Source organism: Quercus robur, chromosome 2 (assembly GCF_932294415.1).
Source record: "Quercus robur chromosome 2, dhQueRobu3.1, whole genome shotgun sequence".
NCBI classification, from domain to species: domain Eukaryota; kingdom Viridiplantae; phylum Streptophyta; class Magnoliopsida; order Fagales; family Fagaceae; genus Quercus; species Quercus robur.
The window spans coordinates 73,119,606-73,136,457 of NC_065535.1; the positions used below are offsets into that span (position 1 = coordinate 73,119,606).

General features: G+C 33.5%; 1 protein-coding gene across 4 annotated transcripts in view; it reads right to left on the bottom strand.

Annotated features, from left to right (window-relative positions):
• LOC126714927 (G-type lectin S-receptor-like serine/threonine-protein kinase SD2-5) overlaps window positions 1-16,852 on the bottom strand; it is a 149,960-nt gene that overhangs the window by 85,950 nt on the left and 47,158 nt on the right. The gene's annotated exons all lie outside the window — the stretch shown is intronic.

Sequence of the window (16,852 nt, forward strand, 5' to 3'; positions counted from 1 at the left end):
TTATTGCTTGCAAATCATCATAAGAATATCTTGTGGGCAACCCTGGTACATGATCTAAATAATACTCCTCAGTTTCATTTGCATTTTTCTTCTTCCAAAAGAGTAAAGCAAAGATTCCAATTAAAAGAAAAATAACAAGGAAAGATCCAAGGCTAGATCCCACTATTATTTGCTTGTCCTTTTTATGGTTTTTTTGTTGTCTAGGAAGATCTGAACTTGATACATTTTGGACATTTTGGACCTTAATGTATACTTTAAGGTGAGTATTATCTTGATCAATGGACATCAGTGAAAAAATTTGGGAGAGTATATAGCAATTCCCTAAACCTTTACTCGAATTATAAAAAGCAGCTTTGCATGAACAATTTTTTAAGCAAGCCTGTTTACAACTATCTAAATTTACATGTTGGAGGTTGGGATTTATACTTGGGGGGTCTTGAGTAAAGGGAAAGTATGTGATGTTGTGGAGCTCCAAAAGAATATGATTTTTGGAAGCATCACAAGACAAGGGAGTAATCAGGGAGCAGCCACGGTCAGGTTGGCTTTCTTCGATTGGTTGAAAATATCTTGTTGCATTTATAGGTCTAGGACAAGTACACTGGCCGTCCGTACAAATACCATAATGGCCACAAACTCTAGGGAAACCACAGGATGTAATATTAGTTTTGAAAACATCATATACCTCCCCCCAATGTATATCAAACACTTTCAAGTGTCCATTGTCAGCCCCTAGTCTCATATACCGAGTTGAGAAGTTTGTTGATGGAATAACCAAACTTGAACTTACATCACTGAATATATATAATCTATCCTTCAGGAATTGAACATAGCGGATATTATTTACTGCTAAAGTATAATAGCGTTGGGGGGGAATAGAATTGATATAAGCAAAAAACCCTTGCCTGGTGACATGGAGCGAAAACAATCCTCCTAGACTAGTGAGTTGCTGCCCTGCCACCAATTTTTGCCCAACAAACAGCGTGTTAACTGGGTGATCATAAGACTGCCAAATTGTTGCACTCTTGTCATCCAAGAGCTGGAGGTTGCACATGTCGGTTAAGTTTAGGCCAGTCACAGATTTGCTGCCAATGTTTGTTGACCACACTGTAATTCCATTAGCATCTTTTAACACCAAACCTTTTTTTGAAGTAAGCTGCAAAGTCGTTGCATTAATGCTTGGGTTAGCAGACCACAATACTTTTGGACTATCAGATTTCGAAATTTGGTCAGATTGGTAAGAAAGAGAGAAAATGGCAAAGAGATGAGTGTTGCACGACGTTTGTTCACAGTAGAAGCCACAACCACAAGCACCGTAAAGTTCATCGGAGGATCCACTTACAAGTATGATTCTCGCAAATGATCCATCGTCGAATTTCACAGAATCAGGGGCGGAAAGACTGTTAGTCCATGAAGTAGAAGCGTTTGGAGTCAGATATCTGGGAGCTGGCAAGGCTGTGACTAGGGCTGGACAAGAATGTGTTAGAAAAAGAACAAGGCAAAGAAGAACAACCCAGCTTATACACATTGTCTGTAAAGTAAAACAGAGTAGTATTAGAATCAAGAAAGGTCTAGTCGAAAGAGAGATTTTATTATTCTTTGGTATAACTATAGAATTCCTTCGGTTCCGCTTAAAACCTGTATTTTAAGGACTGGACCGTACGTCTAGAATAGTTTATGTAATTTCCTGGACCCTTCCCTGGTTGCCTCGCTTTAACGTCTTGACGAGGAAAGTTGTTTTGTTGACCTACATGTCGACAAGCAGCAGAAGCAGGATTTTAATTTAGAGCATACATACGGCTTCGTTCAACTTAAGCAGTACGCCTGATATGGTGATATTAACATAGAACGCCACAGAAGAATGGGTGGAGGAAAGAAAAGGGAAAGAGAAGATATTTTATGAGATTAGGAAGTAACGGGTGGATGAGAAAAAGGGCGGAAAAAAAAAAAAGAATGAAAAGAAGACAAAAAAGAGGGAAGAGGGTTTGGTGGGATTTTTTTTTTTTTTTTTTTTAATTTAAATTACAATTATACTAGTCCACAATAAATTAAAAATAAAATATATCACAATAGCTGTGGTGTGAACGTCAAAAGAAAATTAAATTTATTAATAAAATATTAAGCTGGACTGAGCATAGTTATAAATAAAAACTTATGAAAATATTATGATATTTTATTACACAGTATGTACTATAATTTCATAATAATTTTATAATATTTAACAAATTATTATTAGTTTTTATTTGGAATTACTACTAACATCACCTTTTTTTAATCTGTCGTTAACAACTTGTTACATAATTTGTTTTGGTCATTTTTGAAGATTTTAGAGTACTTTGGTCATTTTCACTTTAGTGACCTTTTGGTAATTTTGATAATTGGGTAATTGGGTGGGTTAGGGTTTACTTATAATAATTGGGTTGAGTTAGATTTGGGTTAGAAGTAATTAGTTAAATGAATTTTAATGGGCAAATGAGTTTTATATACTCAACCCAATTATGCCCACCTATTTGACATCCCTACTATCTTTAACTCGACTGATGTAAGTGATTTTGAGTCATAGATGTGTAAAATTGAGGATTATTTTTTTTTTTTTTCACATTTTCTAATGCAAATGCTCCTAATGACAAGATTTAATCATCTTAACCCCAACCATTCCTCATAGATTGATGCTTACATCACAATTATGTTACAAAAAGATGTGATAACAAACCTGATTAATGTTACTTAAATAACAAACTACTTTCATCATATTAGAATACATTACTTACACTATTACGCACCTTTAGTGTGATTTCTTTCATTAGGTAATTGATGGAAAGTGCTGATATAACTAACGGCCAAAATAAAATATAATTTTCTTGTCACATAAATTGATCCTAGATTGCCATATCAACATAACTAAAAAATAAAAAATAAAAAGAAAATTATAAGTGAACCTCACAGGCAATCACGTGAGGCTCAATTTGGGATCAAAATCCCTATCAATAGCACAATTTCATCCTCAGCCTATGAGAAAGTATAACATATTTCGGTAATACCAACTCAGCATCTGTTTTGATATTTTCTACCCAATAAATGAGTGACCTGTTTCAAAAAACCACATTAGACTACTCCAATAAATGATTAATTTATCTTCCCGATAGTATAGAAGATTGTGATTAATTTATTAGAATAGTCTAATGTGATTTTTTGAAACAGATGTCAATCATTTATTGGGTAGAAAATACCAAAACAGATGCTGAGTTAGTATTACCGAAACATGATATACTTTCTCCCTATGGGTAAAAATCTCTCTCTCTCTCTCTCTCTCTCTCTCTCTCTCTCTCTCTCTCTCTCTCTCTCTCTCTCTCTCTCTCTCTCTCTCTCTCTCTCTCTCTCTCTCTCTCTCTCTCTCTCTCTCTCTCTCTCTCTCTCTCTTGAAAATAGGTTTCATCTTCAAGCTTTCAAATTGTGGCAAGATCGACCTGAATGTTCTATAAGCATTTTCCCCTAGGAAATTAAAGCAAACCTGGGAGTAAGGTTGAACTACTTTACTTAGACTACTTTACTTATACATTTCAAAGGAAGACTTGTACTTAGACTTTGAAAAGTATAGTTTCTCACGTTATGGTTAGACTATTAAACTTAGTCTAGTCCATTTATTGGTTGCATGAATCCAATAAGATATGTTGAAATTAGTCTTTTTCTTTATAATAAATCATTATTTTCATTCCCTTACTTGGAGTTGGTGGTATTGTTAGTCTTTTTTCTTCTTCTTCTTTTTTAAAGATAGTTTCAACATAGTCTTTAATCTTTATTCATTTATTGTGTTTTGGTCCTTAGAACATTCACATTAGTTTATGCAAAAATTTCTGTCTATTTTAATATAATATACCTTTTTTATTTTATATATTCACTTTTCAAATCACCTCATATCATATTATCTATTTTATACTGCAATTTTATCAAAATATTAATTTTCTTGATTTTTTAATTGTTTCTCTTTCATCACATCCAACAACTATCATTCATTCTCTTCTTTTGTCACGGGATATGTAAAGAAAAATAAATAAATGCAAAATGAATAGTGTTAGTGTAAATTTATATAATTATTAAAGCAAATTTTTCAAATTTACATATCTTTAACTTGACTGATGTGAGTGATTTTGAGTCTTAGATATGTAAAATTGAGAAATTTTTTTTTCTTGCATTTAAGTGCAAATGCTCTCAGTGACAAGATTAAATCATCTTAACCCCAACCATTCCTCATAGTTTGATGCTTACATCAAAACTATGTTACAAAAAGACGTGATAGCAAATCTGGTTGATGTTAGGTTAACAACAAACTACTCTCATCATATTGGAATACATTACTTATATTACTGTGCACTTTTGGTGTGATGATCCTTCCACAAGTATAAGTTCTTATAAGGTGAAGGAGTAAAGGTCGGAGTTCAAGTCTCTAAGAAGGAACTTTACACACGGATTAGACTAAAGTAGGATTTCTATTTCGAATAAAGAGAAAAAAAAATTGCATTACTTATAACAAATTATGGTTTTACATCTCTTTATTATTGTAATTGTTATTTATTTTTTGAGTTATGTTTACTAATTACGATTTGGGGTAAATTACTTATTTGGTCCTCAACTTTTATGTTATATGTCAATTTAGTCCCTAAACTTTTAAATATGTCAATTTGGTTCTTAACCTTTTGATATTATGTCAAAATGATTTCTACCATTAGGTGATTGATGGAAAATGCAGACATGGCTAACATACAAAATAAAATATAATATTCTTGTCACATAAATTGACATCTAGGTGAGTTTGGCATTAGCTTTTAACTTTTAGTTTTTATGTGCAGCTTTTAAAATCTCAACTTTTTCCACTTTTTCGCACTTTTTAAAAAATTTTCAAAGTATAAGTATACTTTAGCACACTTTCAACAAATTTTTCAACAAAAAGATAAATGAGTTATTCCCAAATGAATAACTAGATTGCCACATCAGCGCACACACACTCTCTCTCAACAAAAAGATAAATTAGTTATTCCCAAATGAACAGCTAGATTGCCACATCAGCACACACACACACACACAAACACACACACACTCTCTCTCTCTCTCTCTCTCTCTCTCTCTCTCTCTCTCAAATAGGTTTCATCTTCAACCTTCAAATTGTGGGAAGATCGACCTGAACGTTCTATAAGCATTTTCCCCTAGGAAATTAAAGCAAACCTGGGAGCACAGTTGAACTACTTTCAGTAGAAAATTCAAAGGAAGACTTGTACTTAGACCTTGAAAAGTAGTTTCTCATGCAATAGCTAGGCTTCATCCTCTTTAACAAGGGGCCACCAGTTTTTAAGGCTTCATCCACTTTTAAGTCCTCTCTTCAGAGACCTCTAGCAATAATAATGTGCAACTCTGTCCTATTTGCAATTTGATTGGATCTATTTTAATTGCTTTTGGATTTTGTACTGTGATCACCCAAAAGTAGGGGTGGTAAAATCAACCCAAACCCATTTGCCAACCCAAATTCATTTGCCCACCCAAATCCACCCACTTAAATGAGATCCAAACCCACCCAATTATTAATTGGGTTAAATGGGTATTAACCCAATTAACATTAATGTTTATTGGGTTTTAATTGAGTACCCAATTAGACCCAATTATGATCTAACTATCATTTCTACAAATCACACAACTCTAAAATGCTCCAAAACCACTAAAATGATCAAAATACCCCCTCAACCTAAAAATGACCAAAATACCCCCAAAACCTAAAAATTACCAAAATAACCCCAAAACCTACAAAATACCCCAAAAACCCAAAAAATGACCAAAATACCACCAAAACCCAAAAAATAACCACCAAATTTACAAAATGACCAAAATACCCCCCAAAACCTAAAAATTACCAAAAATACCCCCAAAACCTAAAAATTACCAAAATACTCCCGAAACCCAAAAAATGACCAAAATACCCCTGAAACCCAAAAAATTACCAAAATATCTTCGAAACCTAAAAATTACCAAAATACCCTTGAAATCCAAAAAATGACCAAAATCCCTCTGAAACCTAAAAAATGGCTAAAATAACCCCAAAGCCTAAAAAATGACCAAAATAAGCCCGAAACCTAAAAAATGATAAAAATACCCTCGAAACCTAAAAAATGGCCAAAATAACCCCGAAGCCTAAAAATTGATCAAAATAATCTAGAAACCTAAAAATGACCAAAATACCCCCCTAAAACTATAAAATAACCAAAATACCCCACTCTTGCAAAACACATAATGCAAAGATACAAGAAAGTTTAATAAGAATATCCATACACATTCACTTAAGCAAGTACAAATGTTAAATACCCAAGCACAAAGTTTTCAAGCTCAAATTGAAATTTTATTGTCACCTACAACCTACAAGACAACAACAAACAATATTAGATAAAGAAACACATATTAGTGTCAACGAAGCCACACACTAATACGGTATACCAATAAATGGCCACAGGAATGACCAAGATTCAATCCCCCATAAAATTCAAACTACTAATATTAGTTATTGGATGATAGAATTTATTAAAATTATGAAAATCACCTCATTAATCAAGCAATAAAGATAGTACAATGAAAAGTCATTGTGGTCCTGATAGAACTGAAGGCAATAATGGAGTAGCAGCAACAATATGTACTTCTTGGTTTTCAACTCCACCTCTCATGTTTGGTGAATATGGATTCGAGAAGAAATAATCTAGGCTAGATTCAACATTCACAACACCTTCTAAGACCTTAACCACCATGGACATGGAAGGCCTCCTTGTGAAATCATTTTGCAAACACTACACTGCAACCCTTATCATATTCACAACTTTTCAACTCCATGTAATTTCATATCTTCACTGTACCTGTCAATCAAATCTAGCAATTGATCTTCCTCAATATTTTTCCTAAAAAGATGAAGAAGATGCATTTCTTCCTTTGGCTAAGAGCGATCCAAATTTCTTCTTCCACACAAAATCTCCAAGAGCACTACTCCAAGGCTATATACATCTACTTTTTCCATAATCATTGAACTCAACCATTCTGGAGCCATATAGCCAGGAGTCCCTCTCATAGTTGTCACAACTTGGCTTTGGTCATGGTCAACTAGTTTAGACAACCCAAAATCAAAGACTTTTGCATTAAAATTCTCATCTAAGAGGATGTTATGTGGTTTTATATCCAAGTGAACTATCTTCTACCTGCAATCCTCATGCAAATAAGTTAGTCGCCTTGCAATTTCAAGGACGATCTTCTTTCTATGTTGCCAATCAAGCAACATCTCAGGATTTTGGTGAAATACCCATCTATCTAGAGACCCATTAGACATCTATACATAAACAAGAAGCCTATGAAATTTCTCAACACAAAATCCAATCAGTCTCACCTAATTGATATGATGGATGCTGCCAGTTGTCTCAACCTCTGCCAAAAATGATTTTTTGATATAACGGAAATCATCAAGACGCTTCACTGCAACTTTTGTTCCGTTAGGTAGAGTCCCTTCTAAAACTGTGCCAAATCCTCCTCCACCGAGCTTCTTATTGAAATTTTTTGTTATTGCTTGCAAATCATTATAAGCATATCTTGTGGGCAACCCTGGTACATGATCCAAATAATACTACTCAGCTTTATCTGCATTTTTCTTCTTCCAAAATAGTAAAGCACAGATTCCAACTAAAAGAAACATAAAAAGCAAAGATCCGAGAGTCTAGATCCCACTATTATTTGCTTATTCTTCTTATGGTTTTTTTGTTATCTAGGAGGATCTAAACTTAAGACATTTTGGACCTTAATGTATACTTTAAGGTTAGCATTATCTTGATCAATAGCCATCAGTGAAAACATTTGGGAGAGTAAATAGCAATTCCCTAATCTTTTGCTCGAATTATAAAAAGTAGCTTTGCATGAACAATCTTTTAAGCAAGCCTGTTTACAACTATCTAAATTTATATATTGGTGATCTGGATTTATACTTGAGGGGTCTTGAGTAAAGGGAAAGTATGTGATGTTCTGGAGCTCTAAAGAATGTGAGTTTTGGAAGCTTCACAAGACAAGGGAGTAATCCGGGAGCAGCCATGCTTAAAATACTTAGGTTTGCTTTCTTCGATGGGCTGAAAATAGCTTGTTGCATTTATAGGTCTAGGACAACTACACTGGCTGTTCGTACAAATACCATAATTGCCGCAAACTCTAGGGAAACCACAGGATGTAATATAAGTTTTGAAAGCATCATATACCTCCCCCCAATATAATATCAAACACTTTCAAGTGTCCATTGTCAGCCCCTAGTCTCATATACCGATTTGAGAAGTTTGTTGATGAAATAACCAAACTTGAATTTACATCGCTGAACATATATAATCTATCCTTTAGGAATTGAACATAACAGATATTATTTACTGTTAAAGTAAAATAGCGTTGGGGGGAATAGAATTGATATAAAGCAAAAAACCCTTGCCTAGTGACATGGAGCGAAAACAATCCCCCTAGACTAGTGAGTTGCTGCCCTGCCACCAATTTTTTCCCAACAAACAGCGTGTTAATTGGGTGAGCATAAGACTGCCAAATTGTTTCACTCTTGTCATCCAAGAGCCGGTTGCACATTTCGGTTAAGTTTAGGCCTGTCACAGATTTGGTTGATTCTTTAGTACTATAACTTAAGAATTGCTGCCGTTTGAAAACTGTAAATGATAAACTTCTGGTTGACTTTAATAACTTGACGAGATAAGTTAACGTAATTTCATGGATCCTAATTTAGAGCAAAGCAGAGGCCTTCGTTCAACTTAAGCTGCACGCCTGACATTAATAGAACGTCACCGTTTCAGTTAAGCGAAGCACTCGGATTGGAGTGCAATTCAATTCCAGTTGATTTTAGATGTTTTCCTTTTTTTCCCTTTTTTATTTATTTATAATTTTTTAGGAATTTTTTTTATAAGAATTTTTTAGGAAGGTTTAGATGTTATCTTGGAACAAGTTTGGTCAATATTTTATTAAAAAAGGAACTTTCTTTTCATAAACCCAAAATATATATATAAAACCTAAAAGAAGAAGGAGAAATAGAAATGAGAGGATGATTAAAAAAAATAAGTGCTACAAACACACCCAATTTTGCACCATACTAAGTAATTAACTTATTATGTAAGCGACATTATTTTCATATGAGACAATCATAGCCAATATTTTTATTACATGTGCGTTTGGTTTGCGCGTCCACGTCCTACGATTGTGTTTTCAGTTTTTTTTTTAGCCGCATTATTTGACTTTTCAACCAATTTTCAACCACATTAATGGGTCCAGTGCACTGTTCATGGGACCCACAAACCTCACTTTTCAGCAACTTTTTCATTAAAAATGAGTCCCACGGCACTATTTTCACATTTAAAAATTATTTTGCTTCAATATTTTCAGTTTTTAGCTGTATCCAAAAGGACCCTACATTAGAAATACAAAATAATTGTATTGCATTTCTTGAGAATAAGACATGAGATGCCTTTTTTATGTTTTGTTGATAATCTGCAATAATATTAAGAAGAGGATTTTGCTAATGTGCACACAATAATTTTCAATTTTGGAAATTTTTTCTTGAAAATTGAAAAAATATTGATAGCTTTTTCAATTCCCGAAAAAATGATTCTAAAAGTGGATTGAGTGCACACATTAACCGGACCCGAAAAGAAAAACAAAGGGAATACAAGAAGGGCAATCTTCCTTACAGACTGACTCGATGACATGTGGAAAATATTATTGGAAAAGAAAGACAGCCTAGATTGAACAATGTATCCAGCAGCTCATGAGCTACTAAATTGCAGCATCTACGAACCCAACAGAAAAGAACAAAAGGAAAAGACGTGGACAAAAGACAAATGTTATTTTATTTATTTATTTATTTTTAGATAAAGACAAATGTTATTAATATAAGAGGCATGTGATATGAATAAAGTACAAGTAGTGTGATTTGTACATATGTGTGTGCAGTATAAAAACCTAAAGTGGGCTTCAAGCCAATGAATCTCTATATATATTAACATATTATACACCAATCACAACTTAACTACTAATCTATATATATTAACATATTATACACCAATCACAACCTAACGTAATAGTTGAATGTTAAATTGGGTGTGTTCATAGACTAAAAATTTTGCTATCCAAACAAAACAAAATTTGCAATCCTATTTTCTCATTTAATCATCTCCCCCACTCTAGCCTGAGTCCCCTCACTCTCTGTGCTTGTTGTGTGGCTGACGACTCTCACCGTTGCAGTTGTCATGGCAACCATATTCCTTGGTAAAATACCTCATCTTGGCAGGTAGATTTTAAGAGAAATAATAGGTTCACAACATTTTCACAACAAATTATAAATAGTAAGTTGTTCAAATTAGAACTAATAACAACTTACCACCTATGTTTTGTTATGAAAGTATTGTGAAAATGTTGTGGATGTAGCACTTTTCAAATTTTAATATAGTTCATTCGTCTTCAAATATAAAGATATTAAAACCTTAGGCACTGTCATTGTAGTTGTCATGCCAATAATGTTCATGTTCTTAAAATATGTTAACTGAACAATAAGCATGCTAAACTTTTTCCTCTATGCAGTTTTACTGGAGCTATTGTAATTGCTTTTGGATTTTATACAGTAACATGGGGGCAAGCCAAGGACAAAGTCATGGCTGCTGACAACGTTCATAGCTTGGAATCATCCACCCAAAAAACCCCACTCTTGCAAAACACATGGTGCAAAAGATACATGAAAGTTTTATAATAATATCCATACACTTTTTTTTTTTTTTAGATAATAATATCCATACACATACACTTAATCTGAGAACTACTAAAATATTAAAAGCCCACTACTAAGGTTCCATCAACAATGTGGGTTTCAGTTAACTCAATTGGTAAAGTCTCTGATGGTTGTATAAGAGATTTGGAGTTCAATCCCCGCCTACACCAAAAACTGATTGGTGTCTTGGTTTGATGATAAAAAACTATCAATAGGAGCGGACGCCATAGGTTGAAACCCTCTCAAAAAAAAAAAAAAATACCATCAACAATGAGTAATTTTTACTTTTGGCACGTGGCGTCACACTACTCCCACCATCTTTGAAAAGGTAAGATTAAAAAGGCTAATGATGCATACCTAAAACAAAAAATTGTAGGACTACATAAAAAATAAAAAAATAAAAAAATTTTAAAAATTGCCACAATTGTTTGTGTAATAGGCTTTGAATGGTGGAGAAAAAACGATGGGTTCACATGAAAGTGACGGATAGTCAATCACAATCTGCCACATAGGATAATTATGGCAAAAGTCGTGACTTTTTATGTGGTAAGATAAAATTACTCTACCTAAAATATTGTACAATTTAGGCATGGTACATGAGAGAAAGCACATGATCATAGGATTAGGCTTAAATATCTATTATATGTTATAGTATTGAATACATAAATAAATAAATAAATATATATATATATATATATATATTTTTTTTTTGCATGATGCGATAGAATTTTAATCTATGGCATCTACTCTCTTATAATTGCTCTTTATCATCGAGCTAAGACACCAATCAATTTTTTGTATAGGCGGGGTTTGAACCTCAAATATTTAATTTAAAATAAAAACTTTATTAGTTGAGCTAATTGAAACCTACATTTTATTTATTTATTTTTTTATACAAGATAGAAATTTTACTCTAGCCTAATCTAAGTGTATATGTGTGTGAAACTCTATCTTAGAGACTTGAATCTCGACCCTTGCACCCCACATCCTACATCCCACAAACACTTATACTTGTGGAGTGACCATCGCACCAAAGTGTGTGATGGTACTTAGAACCTACTTCTAATATTGAAGGTTAATAAACTGAAATAATTACAAATTTCAAGATTATAGTTTATCCTTTGGCATTTTGCCTAGTAATCAAATTCCTTCCCTTGAGTTGTGATTCATCTCTTTTCTTTTCTTTTTTCTTTGTCCATATTGGTCAAATTTCATAAACTAGGGCATATTGCGCCAGTTTGAAGCTATAACTTTGAAAATGACATTTTCCTAATTATGGATTAGAATTTAGAATTTAGAATTAAGCTTATTCCTACATGCCAATCAATCTACTAACCAATTACAAAACCAAAAACAAAACCACAACTTATTCCCACATGCCAATCAATCATTCTTAAGTGACTTAAACCAGGATAGTTTGAATTAGATAGAAGATATATAAAATTATGAATAACATCTCATCAGGATTGCAACATTTGTACAAACTTACTAAAACAATACTATATATTATGCATGGGTCTTTAGGTAGAAATGCAACAATACGACAAATAGTCTACAACTTGCATTGAAATTTTAGTGTCACCCACAGGACAACAACAATATTAAATAAAGAAACGCATATTAGTATCAGTGGAGCCATACACTAGTACCAATAAATGGCCACAGGAATGACCAAGATTCAAACCCCCAAGAAATTCGCACTGCTAATATTAGTTATTGGATGATAGAATTTATTAAAACTATGCAAAAATTACCTAATTAAATAAGCAATAAAGATGGTATAGTGAAAAGTCATCGTGGTCTTGATAGAATTGAAGGAAATAATGAAGAAGCAGAAACAATATGCACTTCCTGGTTTTCAACTCCAACTCTCATGTTTGGTAAAGATGGATTGGAGAAGAAATAATCTAGGTCAGATTCAACATTCACAACACCCTCTAAGACCTTAATCACCATAGACATGGAAGGCCTCCTTGTGAAATCATTTTGCAAACACCATGCTGCAACTCTCATCATATTCACAACTTCAACTCCATGTAATTGCATATCTTCACTACACTTATCAACCAAATCCAGCAACCGATCCTACACAACATTTTTCTTGAAAAGATCTAGTAGATGTATTGCTTCCTCTGACTGAGAGCGATCTAAATTTTTCTTTCCACACAAAATCTCCAAGAGCACTACTCCAAAACTATAAACATCTACCTTTTCTTTAATCACTGAATTCAACCATTCTGGAGCCATATAACCAGGAGTCCCTCTCATGGTTGTCACAACTTGGCTTTGGTCATGGTCAACTAGTTTAGACAACCCAAAATCAGAGACTTTTGCATTAAAATTCTCGTTTAAAAGGATGTTATGTGGTTTTATATCTAAGTGAATTATCTTCTGCCTGCAATCCTCATGCAAATAAGTTAGTCCCCTTGCAATTTCAAGGACGATCTTCTTTCTATGCTGCCAATTAAGCAACATCTTAGGATTTTTGTGAAATACCCATCTATCTAAAGACCCACTAGACATTTACTCATAAACAAGAAGCCTATGATATTTCTCAGCACAAAATCCAATTAGTCTCACCAAATTGATATGATGGATGCTGCCAATTGTGTCAACCTCTGCCAAAAATGATTTCTTGATTTGTTTGAAACCATCAGGACGCTTCACTGCAACTTTTGTGCCGTTAGGTAGAGTTCCTTCAAAAACTGTGCCAAATCCTCCCCCACCGAGCTCCTTATTGAAATTTTCTGTTATTGCTTGCAAATCATCATAAGCATATCTTGTGGGCAACCCTAGTACATGATCCAAATAATACTCCTCGATTTCATCTGCATTTTTCTTCTTCCAAAAGAGTAAAGCAAAGATTCCAATTAAAAGAAACATAACAAGCAAAGATCCGAGGCTAGATCCCACTATTACTTGTTTCTTCTTTTTATGGTTTGTTTGTTGTCGAGGAGGATCTGAACTTGAGACATTTTGGACCTTAATGTAAACTTTAATGTCAGTATTATCTTGATCAATGGCCATTAATGAAAAAATTTGGGGTAGTAAATAGCAATTCCCTGCACGTTTGCTCGAATTATAAAAAGCAGCTTTGCAAGAACAATCTTTTAAGCAAGCCTGTTTACAACTATCTAATTAAACTTATATGTTGGTGATCTGGATCTATACTTGGGGGGTCTTGAGTAAAGGGAAAGTATGTGATCTTATGGAGCTCTAACAGAATGTGAGTTTTGGAAGCTGCACAAGACAAGGGAGTAATCCGGGAGCAGCCATGGTCAGGCTGCGTTTCTTCGATGGGCTGAAAATAGCTTGTTGCTTTTATAGGTCTAGGACAACTACACTGGCCTTTTGCACAAATACCGTATTTTCTGCAAACTGTAGGGAAAGCACAGGAATCAATAGATCTAGTGAAAAAATCTTGTACTTCCTGCCAAAACAAATCATACACTTTCAAGTGTCCATTGTCAGCCCCGAGTCTCATATACCGATTTGAGAAGAATTTTGAAGAAGGAAAAAGAATAATATAACTTAAGTCTCGATCTCTGGAGATAAATAATCTGTGCTCCAGAAATTGAACATAACTGATATTATTACTTGTATAATTAAAATAGCGTTGGGGAGTATTAGAATTGATATAAGCAAAGAACCCTTGCCTAGTGACATGGAGCGAAAACAATCCTCCTTGACTAGTAAGTTGCTGTCCCGGCACCAATTTTTGCTCAACAAGCAGCGTGTCAGTTGGGTGATCAAAAGACTGCCAAACTGTTGCACTCTTGTCATCCAAGAGCTGGAGGTTGCACATGTCGGTGAAGTTTAGGCCAGCCACAGATTTGCTGAAGATGTTTGTGGACCACACTGTAGTTCCATTAGCATCTTTTAACACCAAACCTTTTTCTGAAGTAAGCTGCAAAGTCGCATTAATGCTAACAGGATTCTCTGGGTTAGCAGACCATACTACTTTTGGACCTTCAGATTTCGAAATATTGAGAGAGTCGTAAGTAAGAGAGAAAATGGCAAAGAGATGACTGTTGCACGTTTGATTACAGATGAAGCCACAACCACAAGCACCAGAGTAAAAGACATTGGAGAAATTACTTAAGAGTATGATTCTCGCAAATGATCCATCATCGAATTTCACAGAATCAGGAGCAGAAAGACTGTTGGTCCATGAAGTAGAAGCATCTGCAGTAAGAAAATTGCCAGGCAGAGCTGTGACTAGGATTGGACAACAAGGTGAGAGAAAAAGAACAAGGTAAAGAAGAACAGCCCAGCTTGTACACATTGTCTAGAATCAAGAAAGGCCAAGTGGAGAAGGAAAGGGGGTTTGGTTGATTCTTTAGTCCTATAACTTACGAATTGCTTCAGCCTGAAAACTGTAAGTGATAAACTTCTGGTTGACTGGCTGACTTTAACAACTTGACGAGAGAAGTTAAAAGTAATTTAGAGCAGAGCAGAGGCCTTCGTTCAACTTAATTAAGCTGCACCCCTGACATTAATAGAACGTCACCGTTTCAAGTTAAGCGAAGCACTCGTAGCTGGAATTAATGCAATTCAATTCCAGTGGATTTTAGATGTTTTCCTTTTTCCTTTTTATTTTTATTTTTTTAATTTTTTAAGAAATTTTTAGATGTTATCTTGGAAGTTGGAACAAGTTTGGTCCATATTTTATTAAAAAGGAACTTTCTTTTCATAATCCCAAAAAAAAAAAAATATGTATATATATATATATAGAGAGAGAGAGAGAGAGAGAGAAAGAGAGAGAAACTTAATAGAAGAAGGAGAAATAGAAATGAGAGGAAGATTAAAAAAAGAGTGGTAATACTATATATATACAAACTTTTTTACAACAAAATTTACAAATTACTGACGTGGTGCGTAGTTATCAGTAAATAAAAAAGTAAAGTTAATAGTGAGTTTAGATGAAAACTAATAAAAAGTTGACTATATCAACAGTTTGCAAAAATATTGTAAAATAATTTATGGTTGTAGTATTACTCTTAAAAAAATCAGTGCTACAAACATATCTAATTTTGCACCATGCTAAGTAATTAATTTATAATGTGAGTAACATTATTTTCACATGAGTCCATCATAGTAAATATTTTTATTATGTTAGAAATACAAAATAATTGTATTGCATTTCTTGAGAATAAGCCGTACATGAGATACTTTTTTTTTTTTCTTTTCTTTTTTCATAATCTGCAATGATATTAAGAAAAAAAGGGAATACAAGGAGGGCAATCTTCGTTAAAGACTAACTCGGTATAGGTAAAGTTTAGAGAAAATCCAATTAGATTCTACAATTGGAGTTCAATTTTGTACCATGTATCCTAAATTATTTATTTTTTAAGAGTTTTATTTCTTAATTTTTAAGCCAAATGTGGGACCATATCATAAATATCCACCCAAATGAGTTATTAAGTATAAAAACCAAAAAGTATAGAATTAATGAACTGAAAAAAAAAAAAAAAAAAAAGTGTATCACAATATCAAAAATTAGGGATTAATAAATAAAAAAAAATCTTTTAAATATAGACAATTTACATTTTCTACCTAATAATATTCTTACAAGATTTTTTAAAGAGTTAACAAAATATAAGAATGACTATATATCAATAGTATTTAAATTATATATATAATTATTATACTATGCATGCATCTTAATGTGTATCTTTTAAGTATATTCATGCATTTGCATGGGCTTACATGTTAGTACTATTAATATAAGAGGCGTGTGTGTAAAGTACAAGTAGTGTGATTTGTACAAATATATGTGCATGATAAAAACCTAAAGTGGGCTTAAAGCCAATGAAACTATATAGATTAACATATTATACACCAATCACAACTTAACATAATAGTTGAATGTGAAATTGGGTTTGTAAAAAAAAAGTGAAATTGGGTGTGTTCAGAGACTAAAAATTTCACTATTCAAAGAAAAAAAAAATTTGCAATCCCATTTTCTCATCTGATCATCTCCCCCACCCCAGCCCAAGTCTCCTCACTTTCTCTGCTTGCCGTGTGGCCAACAACTCTCGCCAT